The following is a 21,005-nucleotide window of genomic DNA, read 5'->3' on the forward strand; positions in this document are numbered from 1 at the left end:
GGTGAGCTACCTGGCGGCTGTATACTACCTCCCACCCAGACTTAATGAAGGAGAAATTGGATCCTGATGGCTTCGCAGCAAAGGACAGCCCCGCAGCATTGTGAGTGTGTGTGTATGTGTGTTTGTGTGTATGTGTGTGAGCAACTTATTTGCGGCAAAATGGGAAACATTTTCTTCTAATAAAGAGCCTCTATTTCTTTTGGACTCGCCTGGCTTCCTCTTCAAACTCTGTTTCATTGGCCATGTGCATTAGTGTGTGTATTAGTGTGTGTGTGCCACGCTCCTCTCATCTGGACTCCTCAAATTATTGCTACAAGTGTGTGTATGTTGGACTGTGTGTATCAGTATAACAATTTGTATGTGTGTGCGTCACCACCCTTTGTGCTACAGTGGCTTATTACCCAGAATTCATGTTGTTTTGTTACATGAGGCCTCAGAAAAAAAGCAGGGGAGGGCAGAAACAGAGAGACATGACGGCACACAGGATGTTCCTGACAACTAATAATCCTGAGGTTTAAACAGGAGTTTACATTTAGATTAGCCAAGTAGTCTAAAGGTAAGAAAACTCAGAAAAAAGTCAAAATTGAACACTGTGTTATCTCAGCCAAATCTCATTCCAAAGTCTTTAAATACCGTTGCTTTTGTAGTTGTTTTTGGCGTAAGATCCCACTGCCAAAAGACACCTTTTGTGCCCACATGAAACGCCGCTGGACGATGTAAGCTGAGAACGCAGCTGGACAGAACTAGTTGTGGTGTTACTACATTTCTACCGAAGCCCGGACTGCACCTGCCACGGCAGCATGATACGCAGGCGTTCGGTTTCAGGGGGATAAACGAGTCTGCTGCATCCACATGATATGCCGCAGGAAGTCGTCAGCTTGAAAGACTGCTGGTGACAATCCAATATAAGGAGCACGAGGGTGCCTATGGGGGGGTGGATGGGTCCAACAAACCCCGGACTTTCATGTGGGAGTCTGGTGTTCACTCCCCCTCTGAATATGATGGGGGGGTTTCTACACTTAACCATGTGGCCCTTTTGCCTAATCCTAACCATCTGTGCCAGCATGTGCGTTTGAGAATGTCCCGGTTTCTATGTACTGTTGTTGCCAAAACATAACCACATGCAGCGTCATCCACAGAGTCATAGCGTAGAACACTATATATGATATATACTTTTGATGGTCTTGAAGATATGAAATGGATTTTTTGGATCTATCTATTTTTTCTTGTGATTTAATCAATTCGTTTCCAGGTACTCAACTACTGAAGTGATAAATCATTATGTAGAGCTACTGTATGTATTATTATTTGAGTTTGTGTTAATTGTTGCGTATTGTATTGGTGTTGCAATGCGTTAAGTCGAATTGTGAGTATGAACGCTATTTATCAGAATCAGAATCAGAAAAGATTTATTGCCAGGTATAGTTAACACAATACGAGGATGTAATGTAGTAAATAAAATATTGTTAATGAAAATAAAGGAGACCCAATGAGGAGTAGCTACAGCTCATATGTAGGATAATATGTAGTCCCCTGAAAAGTGGCAATATGTGACAACTTGAGAACGTGTTGTAGCTTTAACCAACAAGAAATTCTGGTACCGAGGGCAACAACCATTAATCGTCAAGTCGACTAATTGTGCACATTCCCTGCACACACCAGACAACAGATGAGCCCAAACAGAATATAGGAAGTCAAACTACCTGCAGCAGTGTGGCCATGCAAGGAGGCCTGTGTTTGGAATTATGTATTGTTTTTCTCCATCCAAAATAGTGTTGCATTAAGTTTCCAGTTCCCCTGACATTTATCAACACAAATTTCTTTCACACACATATTCTCTGCAACACACACAAAAACACACACTCTCACCCGCGGTGTAACTCGCCCCGGCTGCTCACAGCTCTCTCAAGTGTTGATTACAACCGCTACACTGCTGCGAGAGCGAAGAGTGTGTATGCATGTTAACATTTGTGTGTAGCAAGTGTTATGTCTCACACACACACACTCATACAGTCGAAAGCATGTCGAGCTTCGTGTGAGTACACACATTCACACACACTGTACATTTTAATCTTACGTGTGAACACAATTTTACAACTACCCTACATCTTGGTTTGTAAATAAAGTTTGTTTTTGTGCCTCCACGTGCTCATTTGACTGTGCACGCTCATGTGTGTGTCTTTGTGCTGGATAACGTGACTCCTGCTTTGTGTTTCTCAAGTCTCTCGCTGGTTTTTAAGCAGTTCTCACTTCATCTCCCAGACAGACAAACTTCACACCCCTCTGCTCCCTTCTGCTCCACCATGACAAGCGCGTAACACACCCTCAGAATAGAGGCCTGTTACTAGGAAGATTAAAAGTGTTGTTGCGGTATCTAGGTAGATTTGCCTGGGTTTGTGTTTTCATTGGTAGCGGTTATTTTGGCTTACTAAAGGCAGAGGAGGCATTGTGATGCATTCTGGGTGTTCTGGTGATAAATGCAACTTTAACTGATTGAAAGTTTAAATAAGTTAAAATGCTGTATTTATGACGTTCCTACTATAGGTCTGGGGCTTCTTGAGTTCTGTTCTTATGAGTGAATTATTTAAGAGGATTAGCTTTGGAATACTTGTTCTTTTAAGCTACCGTCTGTTCCACTAGACTCGGCCAGAGAGATGCATTTACTCACAGAGGGTTTCATTCTTCATTCTTTTGAAAAGATAAAAAATTATAGTGGGGATTTTTCTATTCTCAGGTATATTATTATCTCAAATACAAACCTGATCTTCTCTGCAAAGGGTTTAAAAGGTCCAGTGTGCTGGGGAATATATTGGCGGAAATGCAACCAAGTATAATACGTATGTTTTCCTTAGTGTATGATCACCAAATAAAAATGCTTTCTTTACCTTAGAATAAGCCGTTTATATCTACATGGGGAACAAGATCTCCATGTTGCACCACCAAGTTCCTGCTGCTTTGCGATGAACTTCCACGTCTACATATTACGCTCTACGTGTCCTTCTGCATCTGCTATTTATGTTCTGGGATGCTTCTTCTGTGATGTCAACACAAGCACATGATGGGGTGACGCTGCACTTGGTTAGGTTTAAGCAACATAAGCACAAAGCAACCGACACTTGGACATCAGCAAAAGCACATGCTGGTATGAATGGTTCGGTTTAGGCAAAAGGGCATTCAGACGGAAAGCAAACACCAGACTTCATGAAAGTCCGCACTAAAGTCCTGGCCTATATGGACCTTCGTGCTCCTTATATTACATCATGACCAGCAGCAGTTCAACCTGACGCCGTCCAGCAGCATATCAGGCAGACATGACAGGTTCCATCTGGCCGCAGTCTCAACTGAAGCCCACCATCTGCATATCATGCCATACAGCACGCGTTCTCAGCATGCACCATCCAGCAACATATCATGCAGATGCAAAAGGTGGCCTTTGGTGTCTGGATCTTATACAGAAATCACTACAAATGCGGCAGTATCTGACAACTTTGTAGGTGTTTCTACGATAGCAGCCCAGAACAGACAAACCAAACACTGGCTCTAGATAGGGCCTTTTGAATTTTTGCATTAGCCACTATAGTTAGCAGCCTGTCTGTGGCAGGCAGCGTTGGAAAAACACTGATTTTTTAAATGTAAAATAGCTTTATCCAGTTTTTTTTTACTGGTTTATGTCAACAGGGTCCATTTGTTTTAGACCTTGTAGAGATAGACCTCTACAAATAATTTGCCTCCTGGTAAAAACCTCCTGAACGTCAGATCATAAGTTATCGGAGAAAAAGGGGAGCGGCTTAGTAGGTGCTGGCCAGCAGCTTGTCTCTAACATCACAAGCAGCATTGGAGAAACACTGATTTTAGTTTTTACAGGCTTTAATCAGCTGTTTTGGAGAAGAGGAGACGTCTGTGGATAATTCAACTCCCGCTAATAACCTCCTGAACATCTCAATTTGATAAATATCAAAGAAAAAGAGAGCACACAATAGCAGGTGCTGGGTTAGAAGCTCCGTCATGCCAGACAGCATTGCAGAAACACTGATTTGTAACATAAAACTACATTATTTGGTGTTTTCACCAGTTTGAATCACCAGGTCCATTTGTTTTTGGATGGGAAGACACCTCTACAGATAATGTGACTCCTGGGAAAAAAAACTCCTGAACGTCCGGATCTCAAGTAATGAAAGAAAAAAGGCCAGCACACATTAGCAGGTACTTAGCTAACCGCTTACCTGTTTACCTGTTTTTACTATGCAGTACGGTGGCACTGCAGATGCTCATTTAGTTATTATTTTAATCCAAGTCACAGTTTCTATCACAACAATAAATCAAATACAGCTGTGATGTGAATGAACCACACTGTTTGCAGCTCCACTGTTGGTGGGATCTGGATAATAAACAGCCTCGAGGGAGCGTGCACACACATGACATAGAGGCCATTATTTGGAGGTTGGGTGCCGTGCTCAAGGGCATCTCAGTAGTAGACACTGAAGGACAGGAGCGAGTGTGTCATCAGTCTGTTGCTGCGCCCTCTTGTATTTTTATGGTGATTCAGACGTGATCTGGTATTCACAGCCTGTCCCACGTCGCATTGCTCTGATTGATCTGCTGTGTGTCTCAATCTTCAGACACACAAATACATATTCAAACACGGAAGAGCATTCACACACTCAGTTTGAGGCATGGAGTGAAGAACAAACACGCCGAGGCACACAAACACACATTCTCAAAGGGTTCTGAGCACAAATGGCCTGCGGATTCGTCTCTCTTTGGGGCAAACATATCGACCGGCCTGATTCATAAGACTCTTGTTTCATATGCCTCCTTAAAATATTGTATTTCTGTTGATGGCCGTGTCTCTTTTAGCCCTTATTAAACAAGGACACACAGTTCAAGATGAGATGCATACTGCTCCGTTAGAGCAGCGCACAAATAGATTTCTTTTTCTTTTGAACCTCGATGGTTTTTGCAGATATGGTTCAGGATCTATATCCGTACAGCAATTATAATGATAGAATTGTCCTCATCATGCATGTAGGCAGCCAGTTGGAAACAGATAAAAGTGTTGCATGTATAGGTCAACAACAATTACTCCTCCTGTGGGCACACATTAGTGTTGTCTGGTATATAAGAAGATCATGGATAACAATACAGTGAATCACAGTTATATCAATTTAAAACATGTTTTCAAAGGCCTGTCATGATAAACTACATTTGCTGAATGATATACTGTCCCAGAAATAATTGTGATAAACAAGTCTGTCTTTTTTATCACACCAGACCGGTGATACTGGAGGAAATACGCAGGCTGAGACAAGAGAATACAGAGGTGGGTAATAACAACAAAGAAGCTCTGACAAGACTAGGAGCAGTGTACAGTATTATAAATATAGAACAATGGCTGTTGGACACTGGGACAGTGGGGCTTAAAAAATGTCCTTTCTTCACCCTGAGGCAAAGTTAGCCATGAAGTGTGACGACTTGGAGTCAAGATCGAGGCATTTTGAGTCCTCGTTTGGCCAACAAAAGCAGACCAAGTGATGCCTCTTGTGACCAAAAGACAATCTTTACCACCATAATCCAGCCAGTGAGCTCACAGGGATAGACAAACTGAGCCAGGTGATTTTCTGGGATTTTACGGAGAGGAGGATGACGTTGTCAGAAGGTGAACTACAAAAGACGGACTTTTTGGCTTATTGTCTGGGGCAAGCAAGCTAATACAACAGTGCCTCTTTCCCCGCAAAAGTGCCACAGCAGGCTACCAGTAAGCTACACTGTGTTGTCTTTGAAGTCCTGTTTTATTTTTCTTCAGACTTGTGCAATAAGACATTATCTGAATTATCTTGACAGGAGCTCTTCATAGGAAAAGTTGCTGAGTCATACTGTACGATGACAAAATGTCATCATAGCAGTGTGAGATTTATTAAAGTGTGCTTTAAATTAATAAAAGTTTGTCTGCTGCTTATTCGTGCTTAATACGGGGACTTTAAAGTGCTTCTTGTGAATTTCTACAACACATTGGCAGTGACTGGATAATGTTTAAACTTTCTCATCCCGTATAAAATGAGATGTGACAAAGGAAGCAGACGGAGCAGATTGTCCAGGGAGCCCTAATCCAACAATGTAAGTCTTTTCTGTTATAAATAGAAGATCTGGCAACTTCTGAACAAGACACAGCTGTGCCTTCATAAAGTCTTTTTTTAAGATTACTTTATATGTACTCTGAGTAGTAATGTAGTTGTGCATACTCTAATGAAGATGTGCGATTCGCTAATGGCAAACGCAGCAGGTCAGCCATGTCTCCAGCAACACTGCGCACAGCCTGACTCACACCTAATGTTTTAAAAATACTTTTTATGAGACATCAACTCAAGGATTATTGCTTTATATATCACCCTTTAATGCAACATTTCAGGTTACTGAAACATTCTCATTTTAAACCATAAAGCACAAAAGCAAATATCTGGGGTGGGCAATTTATTTCAATGGAACATTTTTTAGTATATTCATGTAATGGAGAAAATAAGAAACTTGTTGTAATGAAGAGTTAAAGTAACATACCTTTGAAATGTTTTGCCAAAGACATTAACCTGTAATGCTGCAGTGTCACAACATTTAACTGTTGCTGAGGTAATAAAAATGTTTAAATGTGTGTTAAATGAATGTCAGATCTGGACTGAATTGAGGGCTGTTATGTTTGAATGTTGTTCAGAAGGTTAAGAGCTTCACAAAGTGTTGATTTCAGCGAGCTGCAGTCAGGGTCTTTATGCTTTTAGACATTAACTCATCAACAGTTCAGTGACCTTGGGCAGTTATATTTGGTTTCAGTGAAGAGATGTTTTTCAAGCTGTCTAAATGTCAAAGAGTGCATTCGGAGGTTGAAACAATGAAGACATTCAGTTTGACACGTTCTGGAATCTCAGATCACAGGGGCGTAAAGGCCTAAAAACATTTGGATAGAATTAATGTCAAAACCGACATCAACTGCAGCAATTTAAGCAGTGAACTGTAAGCAAAGGCAGTGAGTTGCGTATGTAAACAATCTAACTGCCAGGAAAAATGTTGGCCTTGTACATTTCTGCAAACTACAGATTACTTGTGGTTAGGTTAAAAACCTAGAGCTGACTCAAAATTGTGTCAGTGGATCAGAGCTTGAACACGAAGCTGCCTCGGTGGGAAAGGTGAAACGGTATGCCCAAAAACACCAACCTCTGGTGGCTAAAAAGCTGCTGGAAACACAACAATTAGCTGCGTTAACATTTGCACTTTTTCTCATTCTGACTGAAATCAATCTGACTAAAGATTTCCAGTCAACTGTTCACACGGAGGGTCATCTAATACGATCTGGTGTTTACATGCATCGACACGTGAACGGAGCAGCTGTGTGACGTGCAAAAAATATGAATATAGTAACATAATAGGGCTGGCCACTTTTGCACTGACCATGTGACACACAGGATTGAGACTTTTCACACACTTACGCCACAAGTGCATTTTCTCGCATTGAAAAATAAATAACAAATAACTTATTTTTACATGACAGGCAGCACATCGTTCTCGCCCTCTCCTCTCGGGCACCCAAGCAGGAGGGAGCGAGTTACTATGGCTACGAGGCCACTCGAGCGCCTCATCTGCCCCCACTGGTCTATCCCACCTTTATTCATTTTTTTGTGGACTTGGTTAAACAGATCATTATTCCTTATTTTCCTCACGCCTAAGCGTCCAATAATAAAAAATCATTTTTTTAAGAATTTGGATTAAAAAAAACTCTGCTATGATCCACTTCTGCTTGGATGTCGCCATTTTCTGGAATAGGAGAAACGTACGTTGTTACGTCCCCGTACATGAGGACGGTGCATGCGCAGAAAGAACGCAGCAAGAGATGAATCAGCTTCATTGTTTGCATGACACAAATTTTCTTTTGATTTGTTTATGAAAAGTTTTAAACTACCCCTCTGCAACTGACAGAACTGGTTTGGGCCTGTTTAAAGTGATTGGGGTGTTTATGTGGATCATGTTTAATCTGTTTGGGCTTTTAAACCTAACATGCCAACTGACCTGCTGACAAACGATTGGTTTTGTTGCTGGTAAACATGTCGCCAAAGTGTCATGCCATCCACCTCCCCATGTCAAGTTTTGCTCATGTACTACATCCCTTTAAAAGTGTTGATGAGGTACATACAAATGTGTACGTATCCACAGTTTGCAGAAAACACAATCCCATCTTTCCTCCAGGGGCTGAGTCGGTGTAAAGCACAAAAACACGGCCCACCAAAGTCCCATCTTAGATTTGATGTCATTCAAAAGTTGGTTTTAAAGTTGAATCCAGCATAGTAACTGCCACACAATAACCAAGTCACACGCTTCAATCAACGGGAATGCTACAAAGTGGCATATGTCCCTCAAATCGACATGCTTCAGCAAGTAAAAAGGGAAACTCCAAGAAGCAGCAGGGCCACAATGACACTAAGCTGAAAGAGTGACAAGACATCTGAGCAAATTCAATAGAAGGAGTCACAAGAAAATACGGAGCACTCTGTGGGTGGTTGTCAGTCTGAATGTGAATGAGAGAATGTGAAAAACATGAAGAATGACCTTAGAAGAAGGGAAAGGGAAAATGGAAAAGACTGAAAGGACAGAGGACTGAGGACAAGAACATGACAGGCATTCAGAGACTAAGCAATGGAGAAAAAGGCAGACATAGAAACTCAAAGGGACACAGTGGATTTACAGAAGGGCGGTGGGTTTAAAATACAAGAGCATGATAAGAAAACAAAAAAGAAAGAATTCTAAAATGTTCTCGGAGAAGAAAGACAGAAAAGAGAACACGCATTAGAGACCAAAAGTCGTTTTTATAAAAAAAAAAAAAAATGTGCGCACAAGAGTAGGCAGTTTGATCTGAGTCAAGTTTTTATCCTCCATTCAAGTCCTTTCTTCTAAAAGTGTGATTATACGAGAGTTGACTCGTGTACTCCCTGGATTTCAGTTCCCCTGCTCCAATGGTTCCACAGGAGAAAAAGTGCAAACCAGGAAAAAATAAAAGGTTTTGCAGACAAATACTGAACACAAAATGCAGGGTTCATACACATTTCTACCAATAAGTTTTTATATTTTTCCATGAGTTTGAGACAAATTCTAAATACCATGCACTCTATAAAAGCTTTTTTTAAAAAATATATATATTATTTAAAAAATAATGAATTTAGGACAGGATTAGAAATTAACATTAAATTATAATTTAGAGACCGTTCATTATTTATGAGAAGGAAGGGGGTGATTCAAAAAGGGGGAAGGCAGGTCTAATAATTTTCTAAAAGCTGGGGAGAGACCTATGCTGTGTATTTTGGCTTATGGGAGGGGCATACAACTTAAAATGGCTGTATTTAATTTTCATTTTATTGCTAATGTTAAAGAAAAAAAATCTGGGAATTTTTAAATACATTTTTGGCAATTTTCAAAGAACAGAAAAACAGGATTTTGGAAAAAAGAATGTCCCTTTACATTTTGAGCATTTTTTTGTTCTTTAAACTTTTTAGTAATTTTTTAAAGCAAACACCTTCCAAACCGAGGCATTTTTTTCTCAAAAAATCAACAAAAATTATTCCACTTATCACAGCAAGAGACTGCAAAAACAGAAATTATATTTCCAGTGGTCTTTGAACACATCATGTGTTACTAAACAGGTTAGCAAAACAAAATTCCATTACTTTTTAAAAACTTTTAGGGTTTATTTAGTTTTCAGAAATTTTTCCAAGCCTTAAAATTGCTATTTGCCATTCACATATCGTCTATGGGTTTTCATGACGTACAAACCCCTGTAAAAAAGACTGTAGTTAACCCTGACAACCGTGCCTCGAGCCGCTTAGAGTACAGGTATAATAGACACGATAATACAAAGACAAAGTCTGAAATTTCACGTCAGCACTAAAAGCAAACAACATCTAGCTATGAAGATGTCAGAGACAAAGTTTCCAATACAGGCAACTAAAATGATCACTTGATAGAATTTCTATGCAGCAAAAAAACATATTTTCGTTGTTCATTTGCTCATTTGTACAGCACTTGTATGTTCCCATCTGTGCTGCAAGAAAAGGAGGGGCCTCGCTTCACTTAACTACTGAACTGGGAGCTTTTACCAGCAGAATCAACCACTTCGTAGCACTATGTGAATGGTGCAATTGCTCTCAGCGTGGTGGAAACAAGCTCCTTGACGAGTAAAAGCCCCCTTTACACCGTGTGGCACCATGATAAAAATATGCTGCTCTGGTTCAAGATGTTCAGCTCGTGGAGTTTTGTCAGAGAGCAGAAAGAAGTTGTGAATGGGTCCGAAAGAAGCACAGGAAGAAGCAGAGCAACAAGATGAAACAGGAGGTAAACTGGGATTTGCTAAGATCTGTGTGCTACATGTCTACAGATACTCAGGAAGCATTTATACGTCTTTAGGTGAAAAGGTCCGTTAAAATAGAATAAAAATTAAATATTGAAGCAAAGATTTACTTAAATACAGCACTGCAGTGTTTCAGCTAGAGAGTTTTACAGTGGGCTTTATGGCTGGGTGTATCACATTACGACTGATCAAGTTTTAATCGAGTACAACTCAGTGCACTTGTGTACCCCTCTTAATTTAAATTGAAAATTGTGAACACTGTAAACACATTACTTGTAAAGTCGATTAAATTGCCCATTGTATTGCAGAACTACTTCCCAGTTGAAGTTTTATTCAATAACTATTGTACTTTCTGCGCAAACTTTTGCAACAGTAATGAGGAGAAATGTTTCTCCTAATTTTATTTCAAAATAAAGATTATTAAACCTAACTTGGACTTGTGTAGAAAACATTGTAATTGCTCATTTTCCCCGATGGGGTTCATTGTAAAACTGCCTACCTGTTTTGGTGCTGATAACAAGAAAGACTGAGGCTGGGGAAAACCTCATTTCCCCTTAAGGATTTGATTGAATAAAACTTAATCTATAAAAATACAATCACTCATAATAGAAATCTTTATGTACTGCAGCCTGTTTCTGCTTGCATCTGATGGCTTTAGCAGACACATCAGAGTGTGAGAGGTCCTGATTAGACCAGTCTCCTGAAAAAGGCCAGATCATGGCCGATGAGGATCGATGTCGGAGGATGTGGTCCATATGTCAGGATATTTAGCCTGTGGTCTTCAGAAAATTGTCTCAAAATATTAACCTCCGGTGCAGGCATGTGCTAGTTAAGGATATACAGAGATATGGAGTCTAGCTATTCCCCATAGAGGTCAGGTGCAGAGGATTCCCTCCGGTTTAGAGTGCAGCCAATTTGGGCTGCTGTGGACAATAAAGGAAGAAAGTTTGAGCTCAGTGAACAGGCAGAAAGCGGAGAGAGCTGGATTTGGAGGAGATAGGAGAATAGCGGAAAGTGAAGATTTATATTCGTTAACAAAACTACTCCAGAAATGTTTGTCAGCAAGCTGTTTTCCATGACTAACACGAGACTTTGACAAGCTGCTAGATGTTTGATACTCAAAACTATGCCAATATCTTTTTATGTTTCCTGAACTAAAATGTTAGCAGTGAGTTATCAGACATTTTTAAAAAATGCACGATTGGTTCTTCATGTGGGATTCAACTGCTGGTTCTTTTTTTCCATATACAGTTTGAGAGTTTGTACTGGGGTCGGCAGGATGTCCAAGTTGACAACGATATTCACATAATATAGAAAACAAGTTAGCTGTCTGAGCTACTCTGTGCTAACAATTAATCCTAAATGTGCAACAATCTTTTCCAACACTAGATACCAAACAAAAGCCAAAGTCCATATCACTGCATTGAGTTGCTGTGAGCTGTAAATTTACCACTTCTAAGACGTAGGCAGAAAGAAAACGTTATCTGTGAGCCTGAACAAGCAACACGTCTCTTCCTGAGTCTAATTCAGGCCACATTTAGATGAGAACGGCCGTACTAAAAACAGAAAAGTCTTTCCTTTGCGTTTTAAAAAAAAAAAGAATCTGCATTCATATGATAACATTGTGAGAACGATCCTCATGTACACAGATCCACATAAACAACCGAACACGCAGTGGCATGCAAGCCAGGCCAGTAGCTGGTGGTCTAACTTTGAAATGACACACCAGAGAAAAACGCCACGCACATGCGTGAAGTGCGGCCGTGACGTCACATTTCTCCCAGAATCTGCGCATTGCCAGTTCACATGGCACTAGAGGGGGTGGCGTTTTCAGAAGACCACACTCTGGAATCCTGTTTCAGAAGTTTGCGTTTTCAGGCTCCCAAACCGCTGTTGTCATATTAATGAAAGGCCAAACCACAACAAAAGTGTGATGTTTCTTGCAAGAACCATTGCCGTGGAAACGGCCCCTCAGACACACCCTGGGTCTGTGTCTGCAGCTCAAAGTCAGAGGAGATCACTAGGAAGCTTAATCTGGGGAACGAAATGTCCCAGGAAGTACACTGCATACTGACAGACAAAAGAAAAGAGAGAAAACTCCTCTACTTGAAGAACCTCAGTCGAATGAGGGTTCAAGATTTTAGTTTTAGTCACATTTTAGCCATTTTATCCTTCATTGTTTTAGTTTGTTTCAGTCGACAAAAAGTCGATACATATCCGTAGGGTTGCCACTCGAAAGTGGGAGATTAAAAAGTATATTCGTCTGAAGACTAAAAGTAAAAAGCTGCGAATATTAACAGTGCAGGAATGCAGTAATTTAGCAACTATTTTTTTTCCATCTGGTAACATCTGTTCTTGACTGAATGCAGAAGTTACTTCATCAACAGGTAGCTGGAAAGAACAACCAAGATAAGCAACATGATATTTACATTTCAACACAAAGTGCTTATTTAAAATTAATATTATATGCAGACTTTTATATACAGACTTTTATTTCATGCCACTCTTCTCCGACTCTAAGCAGTGAGCGGTTTGATTCTGGAGGTGTTTGATGCAGAAAGGATGGCGCGCACTCTCTTAACTGCATCTGAACTGCTTGGCTCGGCAGAATGGCGAAGCAGCGGTGTCAGCCAAATCAGTATATACCCAGCAGGTGAATTAAAAATCTATCTTTATGGAGCAACACATTAGCCAACACTCACATTACCATCCTTCACATAAAGATCTACTTTATAAGAAATGGGCGAGACGAGGAGGAAAGAAGGGTCTGGGATGTAGTATATAACCCTCAGGTGAATTAAGTCTTTATAGAGTGCTGCATATTAGCCAACATTCACATTAGCATCTGCCTCCTATAAAGACGAGACGAAGGAAGGAAATGTTGGGGGAGGAAGAGCCACGGAAAAGATACTAAAAGAAGATTTATGTACAGCGGGTGAATTAAAAGTCCATCTTTATAGGGTAACATATTAGCCAACACTTACATTATCATCCGTCACGTAAAAATATTAATTTACAAGGAAGAGTGGAGAAGTGGAAAGAGAAGAAGTGGGGAGATTACAGGAGGGTGCAGTTGCACTTTGAGGAGCTAATGTTAAAGTTAAAAGCTGATATTTATAGTGACAAGGATCACAGCCAATATTCACATTTTGTGTTTAGGGAATATTGAGTTTAAGGTAATATTTTAATGAAGGATAGAAGAGACGGGAATGCAGTGGAGGGGTAGGAGGAAGATGAAGGGGAGGAAAAAGGGAAAGAGACACAAAGATCAAGGAAGAGTAGGGAGGAGGGCAAAGTGTCACGGGAGTGTATTTGTGTGTTCTGACAGATTCTCTGCAGCAAAGCACCGCTGCTAACTTTTAGAAAAGTTTCATTGATATAAAGAAGGCCCTCACATTAAAAACTAGGTCATCTCTACAGTAGAAAGTTGCAAATACTTTTGAAATTGGTGCTAAAATTACCAGAGAACCAGGATTGTGGCACTGACAAAACATACAACTAAAACTCATGCTTTTACTCCCTCACAATTGGATAACTGCAATGGTCTTTTATAAGTCAGAGAGCAATTCAGACTCCAAACTGTGCAAAATGCAGCGGTGAAACTTCAAACTAAAATCAATAAAAGGAAACATATTACTCAAATTTTAATGAATCTACACTGGCTGCCCATTTGTTTTAGGATTGATTTTAAGTTTTAACTTATTACTTTTAAAGCACTCCATGGCCTTGCCCCAGAATATATATCCAAACTGCCGTCTCCGTGCCAACCAGTCCACAACCTGAGATTTTTATCAAAAGGCATTCCTATAATCTCTCTTAAAAGGATTATTATTGGTTTTATATTGTACCTGATATTGCACTAAAGTCTTGCACTGCTCTGTTTGATTTTTTGTTTTTCATATTTTTCTTTTTTGTTGTCTTTTTTATATTTATTTTATTTATTGTATTTTTAAAAGTTTGTCTGTTTGTATTTTATTGTGATTTCATGTGGAAAGCACTTTGTCCAATGGCTTTATAATGGCTATTATTATTATTATTATTATTATTATTATTATTATTATTATTATTATTATTATTATTATTACCGGAACACATGTTGGGTGTTGTAATGTGATCCCGTCTGTTCAGCACAATGGTGGCCAGCCGGGTCTCGTCTTACAGCTAAACAGTAAGCTAAAACATGTTTTTGAAGACATTTAAAGCAAGAAATAGGCAGCTTAGTAACATAATCTTGGTTTGTATTTGAGCAGCGCTGCATAGTTTTACCGTCTGATATTGTTTTATGGCCTTCCTTTTCACTGTGCAGGAAGCAGGATAGTGCCCACTTCCTGTTAACAAAATCTTACCATTACAGCAAAACTGGGCATTAAAACTATGAGTATATTTTAGGTGAGAAATAGGGAGTGCAGTAACATAATCTTGATTTATAGTCAATCACCACCTCCTAATTTTACCATTTGATCAGAATCTGGTCAGTTTGGGAGAGAGGGACAGATTTCTCTCTTGAGCGGCTATATACTCTGTGTGCGTGGTGGCGGTGGCATGGGTGGCTGCAAAATGTAATGTAATACAAAAATGTGGAAGTACGGTCTACAGTTCAAGCAACATCACTGAACAACAGCCAAATGATGTAATTTATGTCAGTTTGATGATGTATGATGTAAGTAGTCAGTGTTAGACTGAGGGAAGTCTATCACAGTTCATCTACACATACGACCCACACTGTTTTGATACAAAGATGGTAGAAAATCTGCAAAATATGTCTTTAAGAGAGAAAGATCAACAGGGATGAAGTGAAGAGAAAGAGGCTCATTTGAAATTGGAGACAAACAGCGAGCACAAAACCATGGAGGTCACACACTCAGCATCGGAAGGAAAAACTGGTCCGCTGAGTGTCGTTTATAGAATAAGACGTCGGCATAGAGAGGAATTATATAAATGAAAATAGGGTGATAAATAGTTTGAAAGCCTTGAAAAGTAAGAGAGGAGTGTGAAGATGGAGGGATGGGAGCAGGAGGAAGGGAGGAGAGTGTGATGAAATCAATCATTATCAAGGCTGTGTCCTCGCTGCACCTCGAGCAAAATAGAGGGTTCATTTTAGCTCGCCTCCTCGATCTACTCCTCACACCGCTCCTGCAAATGTGCCACGCTAGAGGAGGCACATGGCTAAATTCGTTGTTGGATTCCCTGGAGCCACCGCAGCGCCGGTTATGGGTGAAATGGCCTGAATCCTATTTTGAGCGACGGCCGCCTGGCAGCCGGCTGCAGCATCCACTACGACAGCGGAACAACAATGGAGTGTGGAGCTGGTGGAGGAGGTGAGAGGAAAAAGCGCATTTTGTGTGATTTCCACATAATGGAAAAGTCAGAGCGGTCGTTCAGTCAGAACTGCCAGGGCTGCATTTGTGCCAGAATGTCATCTCGAGGATACGACACTTCCTCAGTCAAAATGTGTTCATATTTTTCTGAAAGATTTAAAGTTATCTGTTGTGGCAGGCTTTTTTTATTCAGTGACATTATTCTTAATGTGTTTAACTTGTTACAGCAGTTCTGAAAATGTCCAGTCTTTGGTGGAGAGGATCACCGGTCAACAGCATTTTGTTGGTAGAATCACTGCTCTTTTTGTCACGCTGCATATTGTACAGATATTTATCACTTTTCTGTGCTACTTCAGATGCCTATCACAAATATTTAAACCTTCAAACTCTGAGCAAATTACTGTTATTTCTTTCAAAAACTTGGGGAAAAAAGGTAATGAGCAAAACTGCAAGAAATCGGTAGATTTACAAAATATTTTTAAAAATCTAGGGAAAAATGTAAAAAAAGATAAAAAGGGTAAAAAGAAAAAGAAAAACTAAAGACGACTATATTTCTAATTATTATAATTACATATTTAAAATTATGTTACAGAATTATTTTAGTTTTTAAGAACATTTTCCAGGTAACTTCCATGTTTATTTTTTGTTTTTTTTCTGTTTAGTTTTTTTTTTTAACTGATTTTCAGGTAATGTTTGTTACTTTATATTAATTGCTAATTTCGGTGTCATTCTAAAGTTCTAAAGTTGCTCATCAACTTATTCCCATGTTTTTGAGAGAACTTAAGCCAATATATACAGATTTTAAAGGGTTAACTCCCAAACCAAGTCTTGTCTCAAAATGACAGAAGCACAAAACTAACTGCAGCAAACCAGTAACTTAAATTAAATTTTGGTGCCATCATCTCTGCTCAAAATGCGGCTGTGTCTCGCTAAAAATGCTGTTGTTATTGGTCAGTCTCAAACGGCGCTGCAGCCATCTCGCCCGGGTTTCACACCATTCACAATCTCCACCACTTCAATCTGAAAGTCAAGTGTCCTGGCCAAAACTATCTATGTGTGATACATATATAATGTGACTGGAAGTAGACAAAGGTGATGAAAAGAAAAGGCAGCTTGAGGCGGCGTCAGCAGAAATACTTGCGCTGACGATAAACTGGCTTGAAATTAATACTTCCGATAATCCGGACAGTCGTTTACAATAATTACACTGGCGTATCACAAATAACTTAGTATTAAAATGAATTATGTTTGAAAAATACTTTGAGTCGCAGCTTTAACGTGATTATTAAACCTGTTGTTGAGGCCTGAGCGGAGCTGTCGAAGCTAACACGAACAGAAAGGTGAACACAGAAGGTGTGGAGACAAATACACACACAAACACACACCAACACCGACACTGCCAGTAGCCAGCAGGCTTTTGAACATCTGTCATACCTGCCTGCTCCAATCCCATCACACACTCTGACACACACACACACACACACACACACACACACACACACACACACACAAAGCACCCAGTGAGTGGCTGTGACAGCTCAACACAGCACCACTAGCCCAGAAACACATGTTCCTTTCTGCTACGCTTTACACAAACACACACACACACACACACACACACACACACACACACACACACACACACACACACACACACACACACACACACACACACACACACACACAGTGACCACCACCTCTGTCCCACTTCACTTCACATCAACCATCTCATCTGTTCTCTCTTTTCTTCCATTTCTTCTCCACATCTTTATTCCTCCCTTCCCTCTCTCTCAATCACTCCAGCTCTTCTCTCTCATCCTCTCCTTCTCCTCCCTGCTGCATCTTTTTCAAGCTTTTTTTTCAAATTCCTTCCTCATTATTCATTCTCCACCACTATCTATCAATCTATCTCTTTACTCCGGCTGTAAACGGGCGCACTGCAAATAAGCACACACCACACAGTGTTCTTTGATTTCACACTCACTTCAGTCTGAAGTTTTGTGATGAAAGTTGGAAGAGAGAGAAAGAGGAAGGTCACAAGAGTGCAAGTCTTCAGCCAGAAAAGTGGGGGCTTCAGGTGGGCATAGCAGGAAGTCTGTAGCCGAATCTACGCAGCCTGCTCATGGCAGGAATATCACGCCGTGATGCCGCAGGTTCTGTGTCTGAGCCGTAGTAACAGCCCTGAAAAGAAGTCTGAGTCAAACGCAAAGCCGGAAAGACGTGACCATGGCCATGTGTCATTATGTGACACTCGTGGTCGATGCTGTGGTGTTACATGTCACGTCCGTCATGTCTCTTGATTCAGTGCAAAATCACACACTGGAGCAGCCTGACGCAGCCATCGTTTGGTTCTGTGTAAAAATACAAGGGTGGAATTAGGAGGGGACTTTGTTGCAGCCCTATAATGCAGTTTTCTGTGTAAAAGCAGCTACTGTGAATGTGTGCGTGTGTGAGTGTGTGTGTGTGTTTTTTTTTGCTTTTTGTAAAAAGAAGATCATGTTTACTCCTCATTTTCGGTATTTATTACAACTGTCGTGGGTCCGTTTGGGTTGGGAGTTAAAGGTGAGGGATTAAAGGCTCAGTTGTGCTTTCTGCACTGACGGCCCCTCGGACATGAACTAAAGCAGGATCAGGAAGAGGAATCGTTTGGGTTTTTTATATACCATGCAGTTTCTCCTCACTGCAACACAAATATTTTTTGGATGCAGTGTATCTAAAACTTACGTCTACGGGACGGTTCACACCCATCAGGGTAGTTAGAAAGTGTTGGATGTGCATGGAAAGGCAAAAACAGTCGCAGGGGATCACGTGAAGGGTTGTGTCTGATGGGGTGAAGTCATTTTGGCTGAGCAGACACTCACGCCCCTTACAGGTGCATCGATCAAAATCAAGCATTGTAAGGAGAGAGAGGGGCAGAGAGGCAAACTGATGATATTCTATGACAGGATACTCAGCTTGCTTTGCTTGAGGGCCACTTTTGCAAAATAACATTAGGCCAGGGGCCAATCACAGCAGCTCCATATTGTCGGATTTCTGGACATTACTAGGATTTAAGGACGTTTGTATGGCGATTTTATGATGTTTCTGGAAATTCTGGACATACAATTTAAGGACCTTTCACAGATTTCAGGAATTTTTTTTTAGGATTTTAGGATGATTCAAGGATTTTAGCACATTTGCAGGATATCAGAATGGTTCTAGGATTTAAGGACATGTCTACGATTTAAGGATGCTTCTTTAATTTGAGGTGGTTTCTAGGATTTTAAGACATTTCTAGGAACTTTGGTCAGTTCTAGGATTTCAGGACATTTCTCTGATCTAGCCAACGGGCCGCATGTTGAGTATCACTGTTCTGTGATTGTAAAAAAGCTCATGAAAACAGCAAAACAACTATGAATTGATCAGGCTGCCAATATTTAGTGTACAGCCAGAGCCTGCAAAGCGTATTCCTCATACAGCCCTGCTGTTGTCCAAAAACTATTAAACACTCGTTTGTGTCACACCTTTGCAGTGTTCCTTCATTACCATAAAAAGACAAATACTGCATTTTTTTAATTAAAAATTCTCACTAAATCAAAAAACTTGAATCCACAGATGAAAATTATTGCAGCATTACTCCTGCTAGATAAACATTTGCTAAAAACTACAGTTAAAAGAAATCGCTGCGCCTTTTAATACATGAAACTATACAGTATTATTGTGAGTCTCAAAAGGAAAGAGAAAGAAAATCTTCAGTAGTAACAAAGGAGGCTGAGTGTTACAGACGGGGTGGGGAAGGGATTTGTTGACAATAATAAAAATATTGAACTGTGTCAACCTTTATTACAGAAGAATGAGATGGAAAAAGAATAAGAGAGGAAAAGTGAAAAGAGAGCAAGAGCTGAGAGTCTTTACCGTTAACACTTAATTTTCACCTGCTGATTACCACAGACTAAAAAAATCAGGAGGCAGACAAACGATAGCACAAACACACTGTCTCACACACACACACACACACACACACACACACACACACAGAGGTATAAACACATACACACAAAACCAAAATCTGTGTACAGTCAGGCACATACCCATTCCAATTAAAGCACCTGCCAACTTTTCTCTCCAAAGTTTTGGCAAAATGTACTTAAAACATAAACAGCTAGAGTTTCAAGACACTCAGACTCACACAAGCTACATTTTCTTGCAGAAGATTAAGACATTTTCAAAAACAGACAAAACACAGCATGAGAAGCACTATTCAAGTGCTCTTTATCTCTCTGTGTCACTAAACTGTGAATCAGAGGTTGGATGCAGATTGAGCAGAATCTCTTTTTTAGACCAGCGCCCTCACACCTTCACCAACCTCTCCTCATACTCCCTTTGTTTTCCATCTCTACTCTCCACAGCAAAGAAATCACTCACAAAAGCTTTTGTCTCTTTTCTCCACATAAGAAAAAAAGCTCTTGAGGGAAATGTCTGTGTTAGAATGACATAAGAAATAAGACAAGTTCAGAAACGATAAAGACGAAGAGATGAAGAAGTTGGGAAAGTGGAAAACAGAAAGAAGAGGGAAAAACAAGTGAAGAGTTTTTGGCAGAAGTGGGAACAAAAAAAACAGTAAAAGAAAGAAGAAAATGAGTTTTCAAGAGGTGAATATCAAAGCACAAAACAGGAGACATTTATAGGAGATAAAGGGATACGACACAGCACATATATGCCCTCTTTCAGCTAGTTGCTACAGATTTTTTTAATCATTTAAACAGTCTATGGTATTAACCAAATCAATCACAACTGTTTATTTACAATAACTTGTGTAGAAAACCACCACATCATACAATCAAACAGCGCTGAGCAACCTCTGCCTTCATTGATTAGTTTAAAGCCACCTAAAAAATTCAATGTTAGTTTCAGTGTAGCCTACGCTATATTCAGAATGTTTTCACCGCCTTTCCTTGCTGTAAAACAGCCCTTACAGACGGGATTTGGAGGTGTTATATCAAAAACACCAGACTCCACTGAGAAAAACTGTCATTTTACTCCACTAAACGGCAGAGCTGCTGCTCTACTGCTGCCTCCATCAGCTCTTTTTACTCCTTACCTGTTTTGCAGCACCCCTTCCCCCCTCATGAGCGACCTCTAGCTCAGCAGGAGTGTGCACCCCATATGGCTGAGGCCTCTGCAGCTGCCGGGTTTGAGTCCGGCCTGTGGCCCTTTGCTGCATGTCATTCCCCCTTCTCTCTCCCATCTTTCCTGTCTCTCAAAAACTGTCCTGTCAATAAAGGGAAAATGCCCCCCCCAAAAATAATCTTCTTCAAACATCATGTAAG

General features: G+C 40.3%; 1 protein-coding gene across 13 annotated transcripts in view; it reads right to left on the minus strand.

Annotated features, from left to right (window-relative positions):
- The window catches only part of ptprt (protein tyrosine phosphatase receptor type T), a 475,570-nt gene that overhangs the window by 303,120 nt on the left and 151,445 nt on the right, over positions 1 to 21,005 (minus strand). The window lies entirely within an intron of this gene.

Source organism: Plectropomus leopardus, chromosome 2 (genome assembly GCF_026936395.1).
Source record: "Plectropomus leopardus strain MGB_pleo_1.0 chromosome 2, ASM2693639v1, whole genome shotgun sequence".
In the NCBI taxonomy this organism is placed as follows: Eukaryota; Metazoa; Chordata; class Actinopteri; order Perciformes; family Serranidae; genus Plectropomus; species Plectropomus leopardus.